The sequence below is a fragment of the Oncorhynchus kisutch genome, linkage group LG27 (assembly GCF_002021735.2).
Source record: "Oncorhynchus kisutch isolate 150728-3 linkage group LG27, Okis_V2, whole genome shotgun sequence".
NCBI lineage: Eukaryota > Metazoa > Chordata > Actinopteri > Salmoniformes > Salmonidae > Oncorhynchus > Oncorhynchus kisutch.
The window spans coordinates 42,821,402-42,838,117 of record NC_034200.2 but is presented as its reverse complement, the minus strand read 5'-3'; the positions used below and the strand labels follow the sequence as shown (position 1 = coordinate 42,838,117).

At 39.8% G+C, this 16,716-nt stretch overlaps 1 protein-coding gene across 2 annotated transcripts in view; it reads right to left on the bottom strand.

Annotated features, from left to right (window-relative positions):
* Positions 1-16,716, bottom strand: part of LOC109886088 (guanine nucleotide-binding protein G(olf) subunit alpha) — a 117,698-nt gene that overhangs the window by 16,477 nt on the left and 84,505 nt on the right. The window lies entirely within an intron of this gene.

Here is a 16,716-nt window from a genome sequence, read left to right as displayed (position 1 = left end):
CCAGCATCACATCTGGTTTATAGGGACCAGCATCACATCTGGTTTATGGGGACCAGCATCACATCTGGTTTATGGGGACCAGCATCAGTTAAACTGCAGTACTGAAGTAAAAAGGAGGAGGAGTGTTTCTAGACCAGAACCCTGGACTCGTGTCTGGTGTGTCTCGGTGGCAAAAGCAGGGCTGTGTCAGTACCGGCCGTTGCCACCAGATGGCAGAGCTGCTCAGACTGTAGGGTTATTTCTGTCTGTCTCGATGGGGTGATTACATAAAATGGTTATTGTGGATGGAGGTTAGCCGTTCGTTACTGATCTTACTGCTGATAGTGTCTCAAAGTTTCCATTTTAGATCATAGTGAATATATGGACAGGGGGTACCTGATCCTAGATCAGCCCAAAGTTGTGGATAATGAAGACCTGATCCTAGATCAGCACAGAGCTGTGAATAATGAAGACCTGATCCTAGATCAGCCCAGAGCTGTGGATAAAAAAGACCTGATCCTACTATAGATATAGACCAGACCCAGCAATACTATAGATATAGACCAGGCCCAGACCTACTATAGATATAGACCAGGCCCAGACCTACTATAGATATAGACCAGACCCTGAACTACTATAGATATAGACCAGACCTACTATAGATATAGACCAGACCCTGAACTCCTATAGATATAGACCAGACCTACTATAGATATAGACCAGACCCTGAACTACTATAGATATAGACCAGACCCTGAACTACTATAGATATAGACCAGGCCCAGACCTACTATAGATATAGACCAGACCCTGAACTACTATAGATATAGACCAGATCCACTATAGATATAGACCATGCCCAGACCTACAATAAATATAGACCAGATCCACTATAGATATAGACCAGACCCAGACCTACAATAGATATAGACCAGATCCACTATAGATATAGACCAGGCCCAGACCTACAATAGATATAGACCAGATCCACTATAGATACAGACCAGGCCCAGACCTACAATAGATATAGACCAGATCCACTATAGATATAGACCAGGCCCAGACCTACAATAGATATAGACCAGACCTACTTTAGATATAGACCAGACCTACTATAGATATAGACCAGACCCTGAACTACTACAGATAGACCAGACCTACTATAGATATAGACCAGACCTACTATAGATATAGGCAAGGCCCAGACCCACTATAGATATAGACCAGACCCAGACCCACTATAGATATAGACCAGACCTACTACAGATACAGACAAGGCCCACTATAGATATAGACCAGACCAAGGCCCACTATAGATATAGACCAGACCCAGACCTACTATAGATATAGACCAGACCTACTATAGATATAGACCAGGCCCAGACCCTGAACTACTATAGATATAGACCAGATCCACTATAGATATAGACCAGGCCCAGACCTACAATAGATATAGACCAGGCCCAGCACTACTATAGATATAGACCAGGCCCAGACCTACTATAGATATAGACAAGACCCTGAACTACTATAGATATAGACCAGGCCCAGACCTACAATAGATATAGACCAGCCCAGACCTACAATAGATATAGACCAGACCAGACCTACTATAGATATAGACCAGACCTACTATAGATATAGGCAAGGCCCAGACCCACTATAGATATAGACCAGACCTACTACAGATACAGACAAGGCCCACTATAGATATAGACCAGACCAAGGCCCACTATAGATATAGACCAGACCCAGACCTACTATAGATATAGACCAGACCTACTATAGATATAGACCAAGCCCAGACCCTGAACTACTATAGATATAGACCAGATCCACTATAGATATAGACCAGGCCCAGACCTACAATAGATATAGACCAGGCCCAGCACTACTATAGATATAGACCAGGCCCAGACCTACTATAGATATAGACAAGACCCTGAACTACTATAGATATAGACCAGGCCCAGACCTACAATAGATATAACCAGCCCAGACCTACAATAGATATAGACCAGACCAGACCTACTATAGATATAGACCAGACCAGACCTACTATAGATATAGACCAGACCAGACCTACTATAGATATAGACCAGACCAGACCTACTATAGATATAGACCAGACCTACTATAGATATAGACCATGACCTACTATAGATATAGACCATGACCTACTATAGATATAGACCATGACCTACTATAGATATAGACCATGACCTACTATAGATATAGACCATGACCTACTATAGATATAGACCAGACCTACTATAGATATAGACCATGACCTACTATAGATATAGACCATGACCTACTATAGATATAGACCATGACCTACTATAGATATAGACCATGACCTACTATAGATATAGCCCATGACCTACTATAGATATAGACCATGACCTACTATAGATATAGACCAGACCTACTATAGATATAGACCATGATCTACTATAGATATAGACCAGACCAGACCTACTATAGATATAGACCATTACCTACTATAGATATAGCCCAGACCAGACCTACTATAGATATAGACCATGACAATCTATAGATATAGACCATGACCTACTATAGATATAGACCATGACCAGACCTACTATAGATATAGACCAGACCTACTATAGATATAGACCATGACCTACTATAGATATAGACCATGACCTACTATAGATATAGACCAGACCTACTATAGATATAGACCATGACCTACTATAGATATAGACCAGACCTACTATAGATATAGACCATGACCTACTATAGATATAGACCATGACCTACTATAGATATAGACCAGACCTACTATAGATATAGACCATGACCTACTATATATATAGACCATGACTTACTATAGATATAGACCAGGCCCAGACCTACTATAGATATAGACCAGGCCCAGACCTACTATAGATATAGACCATGACCTACTATAGATATAGATATAGACCATGACCTACTATAGATATAGACCAGTCCCAGACCTACTATAGATATAGACCAGTCCCAGACCTACTATAGATATAGACCATGACCTACTATAGATATAGACCATGACCTACTATAGATATAGACCATGACCTACTATAGATATAGACCAGACCTACTATAGATATAGCCCAGACCTACTATAGATATAGACCAGACCTACTATAGATATAGACCATGACCTACTATAGATATAGACCATGACCTACTATAGATATAGACCATGACCTACTATAGATATAGCCCAGACCTACTATAGATATAGACCATGACCTACTATAGATATAGACCATGACCTACTATAGATATAGACCATGACCTACTATAGATATAGACCATGACCTACTATAGATATAGACCATGACCAGACCTACTATAGATATAGACAAGACCTACTATAGATATAGACCATGACCTACTATAGATATAGACCAGACCTACTATAGATATAGACCATGATCTACTATAGATATAGACCAGACCAGACCTACTATAGATATAGACCATGACCTACTATAGATATAGACCAGACCAGACCTACTATAGATATAGACCATGACAATCTATAGATATAGACCATGACCTACTATAGATATAGACCATGACCAGACCTACTATAGATATAGACCAGACCTACTATAGATATAGACCATGACCTACTATAGATATAGACCAGACCTACTATAGATATAGGCCAGACCTACTATAGATATAGACCATGACCTACTATAGATATAGACCATGACCTACTATAGATATAGACCATGACCTACTATAGATATAGGCCAGACCTACTATAGATATAGGCCACGACCTACTATAGATATAGACCATGACCTACTATAGATAGAGGCCAGACCTACTATAGATAGAGACCATGACCTACTATAGATATAGATATAGACCTACTATAGATATAGATATAGACCTACTATAGATATAGGCCAGACCTACTATAGATATAGACCATGACCTACTATAGATATAGACCAGACCTACTATAGATATAGACCATGACCTACTATAGATATAGACCATGACCTACTATAGATATAGACCAGACCTACTATAGATATAGACCATGACCTACTATAGATATAGATCAGACCTACTATAGATATAGACCATGACCTACTATAGATATAGACCATGACCTACTATAGATATAGACCCTGACCTACTATAGATATAGACCAGACCTACTATAGATATAGGCCAGACCTACTATAGATATAGACCAGACCTACTATAGATATAGACCATGACCTACTATAGATATAGGCCAGACCTACTATAGATATAGACCAGACCTACTATAGATATAGACCATGACCTACTAGATATAGACCATGACCTACTATAGATATAGACCATGACCTACTATAGATATAGACCATGACCTACTATAGATATAGACCATGACCTACTATCGATATAGACCATGACCTACTATAGATATAGACCAGACCAGACCTACTATAGATATAGACCAGACCAGACCTACTATAGATATAGACCAGACCAGACCTACTATAGATATAGACCAGACCTACTATAGATATAGACCAGACCTACTATAGATATAGACCATGACCTACTATAGATATAGACCATGACCTACTATAGATATAGACCATGACCTACTATAGATATAGACCATGACCTACTATAGATATAGACCATGACCTACTATAGATATAGACCAGACCTACTATAGATATAGACCATGACCTACTATAGATATAGACCATGACCTACTATAGATATAGACCATGACCTACTATAGATATAGACCATGACCTACTATAGATATAGGCCATGACCTACTATAGATATAGGCCAGACCTACTATAGATATAGATATAGGCCTACTATAGATATAGACCAGACCTACTATAGATATAGACCAGACCTACTATAGATATAGACCAGACCTACTATAGATATAGACCAGACCTACTATAGATATAGACCAGACCTACTATAGATATAGACCAGACCTACTATAGATATAGACCAGACCTACTATAGATATAGACCATGACCTACTATAGATATAGACCAGACCTACTATAGATATAGACCAGACCTACTATATAGACCAGACCTACTATAGATATAGACCAGACCTAATATAGATATAGACCATGACCTACTATAGATATAGACAAGACCTACTATAGATATAGACCATGACCCACTATAGATATAGACCATGACCTACTATAGATATAGGCCAGACCTACTATAGATATAGACCATGACCTACTATAGATATAGACCAGACCTACTATAGATATAGACCAGACCTACTATAGATATAGACCATGACCTACTATAGATATAGACCATGACCTACTATAGATATAGACCATGACCTACTATAGATTTAGACCATGACCTACTATAGATATAGCCCATGACCTACTACCGATATAGACCAGACCTACTATAGATATAGACCATGACCTACTATAGATATAGACCATGACCTACTATAGATATAGACCATGACCTACTATAGATATAGGCCATGACCTACTATAGATATAGGCCAGACCTACTATAGATATAGATATAGGCCTACTATAGATATAGACCAGACCTACTATAGATATAGACCAGACCTACTATAGATATAGACCAGACCTACTATAGATATAGACCAGACCTACTATAGATATAGACCAGACCTACTATAGATATAGACCAGACCTACTATAGATATAGACCAGACCTACTATAGATATAGACCATGACCTACTATAGATATAGACCAGACCTACTATAGATATAGACCAGACCTACTATATAGACCAGACCTACTATAGATATAGACCAGACCTAATATAGATATAGACCATGACCTACTATAGATATAGACAAGACCTACTATAGATATAGACCATGACCCACTATAGATATAGACCATGACCTACTATAGATATAGGCCAGACCTACTATAGATATAGACCATGACCTACTATAGATATAGACCAGACCTACTATAGATATAGACCAGACCTACTATAGATATAGACCATGACCTACTATAGATATAGACCATGACCTACTATAGATATAGACCATGACCTACTATAGATTTAGACCATGACCTACTATAGATATAGCCCATGACCTACTACCGATATAGACCAGACCTACTATAGATATAGACCATGACCTACTATAGATATAGATCAGACCTACTGTAGATATAGACCATGACCTACTATAGATATAGACCATGACCTACTATAGATATAGACCATGACCCACTATAGATATAGACCATGACCCACTATAGATATAGACCAGACCTACTATAGATATAGACCAGACCTACTATAGATATAGACCAGACCTACTATAGATATAGACCAGACCTACTATAGATATAGACCATGACCTACTATAGATATAGACCATTACCTACTATAGATATAGACCAGGCCCAGACCTACTATAGATATAGACCAGGCCACGACCTACTATAGATATAGACCAGTCCCAGACCTACTATAGATATAGACCATGACCTACTATAGATTGTTGTCTTATTGTCTCCAAGGTGGCATAGCAGTTCAGACGTCTTTTGTCCTCGTCTTGTCGTGTCCTGTATATATATATATTTACAACTTTTTCACATACATTTTATTTTTATTTTCCATCAACTCATCTTCAAAACACTCTCCTGCAACCCGCCTCACCAATGTATATTTATAAAAAAGTATTATTTACCTCAGATCTGTAATCCTCCAAGAAGCTAGCCAGAAACTCCAAGAAGCTAGCCTGAAACTAGCCAGAAGCTAATCCAGAAGCTAGTTCAGAAGCTAGTTAGCTCCTTTACTGGCAAATCGTTAATATTCAGCTAACCACGGTTTGTGGTCATCAGCTATCCTTTAGCTCGAAAATCTATCGCCAGTTCTGTACGGCGCAGCGCGGCTCGGAACGGAACATACCGGACCAATTTTTCTCTCCATGTCCCTGGACATTCATACCCGGATCTCACAGCTAGCTAGCTGCTATCCGTGTGACCATCGGAGCTAGCAAGCTCCGTCAATCACTCCTGAGTTCCATCAATCACACCTGGGCTGCAGTCACCTATCCGGACCCGTTTTACTGCCTTCGCGGAGCCCCACCGGGCCTTCACAACTGGACTGCCGACGTTATCTACCCGAAGGAGTTATTCGGCCGGCTCCTCCGTCGCGACGTTACCTGAACGCCCATCTGCGGCCTGCTAACCGTTAGCTGTCTTACCGGCTGCTATCTGAATAGACAATCGGACAATTTTTTTATTATTATTTTTTTTAAATTATTTTTTAAATTATTATTATTATATTTTCTTCTTGGGCCTCTATAACTATATCTATTGTTTTTATTTTTGTTGTTGTTGTGTGATTTGGATTAATCCCCTCTACCACACGGAACCCCACTAATCTACTGACGGAACGTAAGGGGTGGCTAACAGACCTCCATCCTATGCTAGCTTGCTACCGATGCCCTGGCTAGCTGTCTAAATCACCAACCAACCTCTCCACTCACCGGACCCTTTTGATCACTCGACTAAGCATGCCTATCCTTAATGTCAATATGTCTTGTCCATTTCTGTTCTGGTTAGTGTTTATTGGCTTATTTCACTGTAGAGCCTCTAGTCCTGCTCACTATACCTTATCCAACCTATTAGTTCCACCACCCACACATGCAATGACATCTCCTGGTTTCAACGATGTTTCTAGAGACAATATCTCTCTCTTCATCACTCAATACCTAGGTTTACCTCCACTGTATTCACATCCTGCCATACATTTGTCTGTACATTATACCTTGATGCTATTTTATCGCCCCCAGAAACCTCCTTTTACTCTATGTTCCAGACGTTCTAGACGACCAATTCTCATAGCTTTTAGCCGTACCCTTATTCTACTCCTCCTATGTTCCTCTGGCGATGTAGAGGTGAATCCAGGCCCTGCAGTGCCTAGCTCCACTCCTATTCCCCAGGCGCTCTCTTTTGACGACTTCTGTAACCGTAATAGCCTTGGTTTCATGCATGTTAACATTAGAAGCCTCCTCCCTAAGTTTGTTCTATTCACTGCTTTAGCACACTCTGCCAACCCGGATGTTCTAGCTGTGTCTGAATCCTGGCTTAGGAAGACCACCAAAAATTCTGAAGTTTTAATTCCAAACTACAACATTTTCAGACAAGATAGAACTGCCAAAGGGGGCGGTGTTGCAATCTACTGCAAAGATAGCCTGCAGAGTTCTGTCCTACTATCCAGGTCTGTACCCAAACAATTTGAACTTCTACTTTTAAAAATCCACCTCTCTAAAAACAAGTCTCTCACCGTTGCCGCCTGCTATAGACCACCCTCTGCCCCCAGCTGTGCTCTGGACACCATATGTGAACTGATTGCCCCCCATCTATCTTCAGAGTTCGTGCTGCTAGGCGACCTAAACTGGAACATGCTTAACACCCCAGCCATCCTACAATCTAAACTTGATGCCCTCAATCTCACACAAATAATCAATGAACCTACCAGGTACCTCCCCAAAACCTTAAACACGGGCACCCTCATAGATATCATCCTAACCAACTTCCCCTCTAAATACACCTCTGCTGTCTTCAACCAAGATCTCAGCGATCACTGCCTCATTGCCTGCATCCGTAATGGGTCAGCGGTCAAACGACCTCCACTCATCACTGTAAAACGCTCCCTGAAACACTTCTGCGAGCAGGCCTTTCTAATCGACCTGGCCGGGGTATCCTGGAAGGATATTGATCTCATCCCGTCAGTAGAGGATGCCTGGATATTTTTTAAAAATGCCTTCCTAACCATCTTAAATAAACATGCCCCATTCAAGAAATTTAGAACCAGGAACAGATATAGCCCTTGGTTCTCCCCAGACCTGACTGCCCTTAACCAACACAAAAACATCCTATGGCGTTCTGCATTAGCATCGAACAGCCCCCGTGATATGCAGCTGTTCAGGGAAGCTAGAAATCATTATACACAGGCAGTTAGAAAAGCCAAGGCTAGCTTTTTCAAGCAGAAATTTGCTTCCTGCAACACTAACTCAAAAAAGTTCTGGGACACTGTAAAGTCCATGGAGAATAAGAACACCTCCTCCCAGCTGCCCACTGCACTGAAGATAGGAAACACTGTCACCACTGATAAATCCACCATAATTGAGAATTTCAATAAGCATTTTTCTACGGCTGGCCATGCTTTCCACCTGGCTACTCCTACCCCGGACAACAGCACTGCACCCCCAACAGCAACTCGCCCAAGCCTTCCCCATTTCTCCTTCTCCCAAATCCATTCAGCTGATGTTCTGAAAGAGCTGCAAAATCTGGACCCCTACAAATCAGCCGGGCTAGACAATCTGGACCCTTTCTTTCTAAAATTATCTGCCGAAATTGTTGCCACCCCTATTACTAGCCTGTTCAACCTCTCTTTCGTGTCGTCTGAGATTCCCAAAGATTGGAAAGCAGCTGCGGTCATCCCCCTCTTCAAAGGGGGGGACACTCTTGACCCAAACTGCTACAGACCTATATCTATCCTACCGTGCCTTTCTAAGGTCTTCGAAAGCCAAGTCAACAAACAGATTACCGACCATTTCGAATCTCACCATACCTTCTCTGCTATGCAATCTGGTTTCAGAGCTGGTCATGGGTGCACCTCAGCCACGCTCAAGGTCCTAAACGATATCTTAACCGCCATCGATAAGAAACATTACTGTGCAGCCGTATTCATTGATCTGGCCAAGGCTTTCGACTCTGTCAATCACCACATCCTCATCGGCAGACTCGACAGCCTTGGTTTCTCAAATGATTGCCTCGCCTGGTTCACCAACTACTTCTCTGATAGAGTTCAGTGTGTCAAGTCGGAGGGTCTGCTGTCCGGACCTCTGGCAGTCTCTATGGGGGTGCCACAGGGTTCAATTCTTGGACCGACTCTCTTCTCTGTATACATCAATGAGGTCGCTCTTGCTGCTGGTGAGTCCCTGATCCACCTCTACGCAGACGACACCATTCTGTATACTTCCGGCCCTTCTTTGGACACTGTGTTAACAACCCTCCAGGCAAGCTTCAATGCCATACAACTCTCCTTCCGTGGCCTCCAATTGCTCTTAAATACAAGTAAAACTAAATGCATGCTCTTCAACCGATCGCTACCTGCACCTACCCGCCTGTCCAACATCACTACTCTGGACGGCTCTGACTTAGAATACGTGGACAACTACAAATACTTAGGTGTCTGGTTAGACTGTAAACTCTCCTTCCAGACCCATATCAAACATCTCCAATCCAAAGTTAAATCTAGAATTGGCTTCCTATTTCGCAACAAAGCATCCTTCACTCATGCTGCCAAACATACCCTTGTAAAACTGACCATCCTACCAATCCTCGACTTTGGCGATGTCATTTACAAAATAGCCTCCAATACCCTACTCAACAAATTGGATGCAGTCTATCACAGTGCAATCCGTTTTATCACCAAAGCCCCATATACTACCCACCATTGCGACCTGTACGCTCTCGTTGGCTGGCCCTCGCTTCATACTCGTCGCCAAACCCACTGGCTCCATGTCATCTACAAGACCCTGCTAGGTAAAGTCCCCCCTTATCTCAGCTCGCTGGTCACCATAGCATCTCCCACCTGTAGCACACGCTCCAGCAGGTATATCTCTCTAGTCACCCCCAAGACCAATTCTTTCTTTGGCCGCCTCTCCTTCCAGTTCTCTGCTGCCAATGACTGGAACGAACTACAAAAATCTCTGAAACTGGAAACACTTATCTCCCTCACTAGCTTTAAGCACCAACTGTCAGAGCAGCTCACAGATTACTGCACCTGTACATAGCCCACCTAAAATTTAGCCCAAACAACTACCTCTTTCCCAACTGTATTTAATTTTTATTTATTTATTTATTTTGCTCCTTTGCACCCCATTATTTTTTTATTTCTACTTTGCACATTCTTCCATTGCAAAACTACCATTCCAGTATTTTACTTGCTATATTGTATTTACTTTGCCATCATGGCCTTTTTTTGCCTTTACCTCCCTTCTCACCTCATTTGCTCACATTGTATATAGACTTGTTTATACTGCATTATTGACTGTATGTTTGTTTTTACTCCATGTGTAACTCTGTGTCGTTTTATCTGTCGAACTGCTTTGCTTTATCTTGGCCAGGTCGCAATTGTAAATGAGAACTTGTTCTCAACTTGCCTACCTGGTTAAATAAAGGTAAAATAAAAATAAAAAAAAATAGATATAGACCATGACCTACTATAGATATAGACCAGACCTACTATAGATATAGACCAGACCTACTATAGATATAGACCATGACCTACTATAGATATAGACCATGACCTACTATAGATATAGACCATGACCTACTATAGATATAGACCATGACCTACTATAGATATAGCCCATGACCTACTATAGATATAGACCATGACCTACTATAGATATAGACCAGACCTACTATAGATATAGACCATGATCTACTATAGATATAGACCAGACCAGGACCTACTATAGATATAGACCATTACCTACTATAGATATAGCCCAGACCAGACCTACTATAGATATAGACCATGACCTACTATAGATATAGACCATGACAATCTATAGATATAGACCATGACCAGACCTACTATAGATATAGACCAGACCTACTATAGATATAGACCATGACCTACTATAGATATAGACCATGACCTACTATAGATATAGACCAGACCTACTATAGATATAGACCATGACCTACTATAGATATAGACCAGACCTACTATAGATATAGACCATGACCTACTATAGATATAGACCATGACCTACTATAGATATAGACCAGACCTACTATAGATATAGACCATGACCTACTATAGATATAGACCATGACTTACTATAGATATAGACCAGGCCCAGACCTACTATAGATATAGACCAGGCCCAGACCTACTATAGATATAGACCATGACCTACTATAGATATAGATATAGACCATGACCTACTATAGATATAGACCAGTCCCAGACCTACTATAGATATAGACCAGTCCCAGACCTACTATAGATATAGACCATGACCTACTATAGATATAGACCATGACCTACTATAGATATAGACCATGACCTACTATAGATATAGACCAGACCTACTATAGATATAGACCAGACCTACTATAGATATAGACCAGACCTACTATAGATATAGACCATGACCTACTATAGATATAGACCATGACCTACTATAGATATAGACCATGACCTACTATAGATATAGCCCAGACCTACTATAGATATAGACCATGACCTACTATAGATATAGACCATGACCTACTATAGATATAGACCATGACCTACTAGACCATGACCTACTATAGATATAGACCATGACCAGACCTACTATAGATATAGACAAGACCTACTATAGATATAGACCATGACCTACTATAGATATAGACCAGACCTACTATAGATATAGACCATGATCTACTATAGATATAGACCAGACCAGACCTACTATAGATATAGACCATGACCTACTATAGATATAGACCAGACCAGACCTACTATAGATATAGACCATGACCTACTATAGATATAGACCATGACAATCTATAGATATAGACCATGACCTACTATAGATATAGACCATGACCAGACCTACTATAGATATAGACCAGACCTACTATAGATATAGACCATGACCTACTATAGATATAGACCAGACCTACTATAGATATAGGCCAGACCTACTATAGATATAGACCATGACCTACTATAGATATAGACCATGACCTACTATAGATATAGACCATGACCTACTATAGATATAGGCCAGACCTACTATAGATATAGGCCATGACCTACTATAGATATAGACCATGACCTACTATAGATAGAGGCCAGACCTACTATAGATAGAGACCATGACCTACTATAGATATAGACCATGACCTACTATAGATATAGACCATGACCTACTATAGATATAGACCATGACCTACTATAGATATAGACCAGACCTACTATAGATATAGACCATGACCTACTATAGATATAGACCAGACCTACTATAGATATAGGCCAGACCTACTATAGATATAGACCATGACCTACTATAGATATAGACCATGACCTACTATAGATATAGACCATGACCTACTATAGATATAGGCCAGACCTACTATAGATATAGGCCATGACCTACTATAGATATAGACCATGACCTACTATAGATAGAGGCCAGACCTACTATAGATAGAGACCATGACCTACTATAGATATAGATATAGACCTACTATAGATATAGATATAGACCTACTATAGATATAGGCCAGACCTACTATAGATATAGACCATGACCTACTATAGATATAGACCAGACCTACTATAGATATAGACCATGACCTACTATAGATATAGACCATGACCTACTATAGATATAGACCAGACCTACTATAGATATAGACCATGACCTACTATAGATATAGATCAGACCTACTATAGATATAGACCATGACCTACTATAGATATAGACCATGACCTACTATAGATATAGACCCTGACCTACTATAGATATAGACCAGACCTACTATAGATATAGGCCAGACCTACTATAGATATAGACCAGACCTACTATAGATATAGACCATGACCTACTATAGATATAGGCCAGACCTACTATAGATATAGACCAGACCTACTATAGATATAGACCATGACCTACTATAGATATAGACCATGACCTACTATAGATATAGACCATGACCTACTATAGATATAGACCATGACCTACTATCGATATAGACCATGACCTACTATAGATATAGACCAGACCAGACCTACTATAGATATAGACCAGACCAGACCTACTATAGATATAGACCAGACCAGACCTACTATAGATATAGACCAGACCTACTATAGATATAGACCAGACCTACTATAGATATAGACCATGACCTACTATAGATATAGACCATGACCTACTATAGATATAGACCATGACCTACTATAGATATAGACCATGACCTACTATAGATATAGACCATGACCTACTATAGATATAGACCAGACCTACTATAGATATAGCCCATGACCTACTATAGATATAGACCATGACCTACTATAGATATAGACCATGACCTACTATAGATATAGACCATGACCTACTATAGATATAGGCCATGACCTACTATAGATATAGGCCAGACCTACTATAGATATAGATAGGCCCTATAGATAGGCCTCCTATAGATATAGACCAGACCTACTATAGATATAGACCAGACCTACTATAGATATAGACCAGACCTACTATAGATATAGACCAGACCTACTATAGATATAGACCAGACCTACTATAGATATAGACCAGACCTACTATAGATATAGACCAGACCTACTATAGATATAGACCATGACCTACTATAGATATAGACCAGACCTACTATAGATATAGACCAGACCTACTATATAGACCAGACCTACTATAGATATAGACCAGACCTAATATAGATATAGACCATGACCTACTATAGATATAGACCAGACCTACTATAGATATAGACCATGACCCACTATAGATATAGACCATGACCTACTATAGATATAGGCCAGACCTACTATAGATATAGACCATGACCTACTATAGATATAGACCAGACCTACTATAGATATAGACCAGACCTACTATAGATATAGACCATGACCTACTATAGATATAGACCATGACCTACTATAGATATAGACCATGACCTACTATAGATTTAGACCATGACCTACTATAGATATAGCCCATGACCTACTACCGATATAGACCAGACCTACTATAGATATAGACCATGACCTACTATAGATATAGATCAGACCTACTGTAGATATAGACCATGACCTACTATAGATATAGACCATGACCTACTATAGATATAGACCATGACCCACTATAGATATAGACCATGACCCACTATAGATATAGACCAGACCTACTATAGATATAGACCAGACCTACTATAGATATAGACCAGACCTACTATAGATATAGACCAGACCTACTATAGATATAGACCATGACCTACTATAGATATAGACCATTACCTACTATAGATATAGACCAGGCCCAGACCTACTATAGATATAGACCAGGCCACGACCTACTATAGATATAGACCAGTCCCAGACCTACTATAGATATAGACCATGACCTACTATAGATATAGACCATGACCTACTATAGATATAGACCATGACCTACTATAGATATAGACCATGACATACTATAGATATAGACCATGACCTACTATAGATATAGACCATGACCTACTATAGATATAGACCATGACCTACTATAGATATAGACCAGACCTACTATAGATATAGACCAGACCTACTATAGATATAGACCATGACCTACTATAGATATAGACCAGACCTACTATAGATATAGACCATGACCTACTATAGATATAGACCATGACCTACTATAGATATAGACCAGACCTACTATAGATATAGACCATGACCTACTATAGATATAGACCATGACCTACTATAGATATAGACCAGACCAGACCTACTATAGATATAGACCATGACCTACTATAGATATAGACCAGACCAGACCTACTATAGATATAGACCAGACCTACTATAGATATAGACCAGACCTACTATAGATATAGACCATGACCTACTATAGATATAGACCAGACCTACTATAGATATAGACCAGACCTACTATAGATATAGACCAGACCTACTATAGATATAGACCAGACCTACTATAGATATAGGCCATGACAATCTATAGATATAGACCATGACCTACTATAGATATAGACCATTACCAGACCTACTATAGATATAGACCAGACCTACTATAGATATAGACCATGACCTACTATAGATATAGACCATTACCTATATAGATATAGACCAGACCTACTATAGATATAGACCAGACCTACTATAGATATAGACCAGACCTACTATAGATATAGACCATGACCTACTATAGATATAGACCATGACCTACTATAGATATAGACCATGAACTACTATAGATATAGACCAGGCCCAGACCTACTATAGATATAGACCATGACCTACTATAGATATAGACCAGGCCCAGACCTACTATAGATATAGACCAGGCCCAGACCTACTATAGATATAGACCATGACCTACTATAGATATAGACCAGTCCCAGACCTACTATAGATATAGACCAGTCCCAGACCTACTATAGATATAGACCATGACCTACTATAGATATAGACCATGACCTACTATAGATATAGACCATGACCTACTATAGATATAGACCATGACCTACTATAGATATAGACCAGACCTACTATAGATATAGACCAGACCTACTATAGATATAGACCATGACCTACTATAGATATAGACCATGACCTACTATAGATATAGACCATGACCTACTATAGATATAGACCATGACCTACTATAGATATAGACCAGACCTACTATAGATATAGACCATGACCTACTATAGATATAGACCATGACCTACTATAGATATAGACCATGACCAGACCTACTATAGATATAGACCATGACCTACTATAGATATAGACCAGACCTACTATAGATATAGACCATGACCTACTATAGATATAGACCAGACCAGACCTACTATAGATATAGACCATGACCTACTATAGATATAGACCAGACCAGACCTACTATAGATATAGA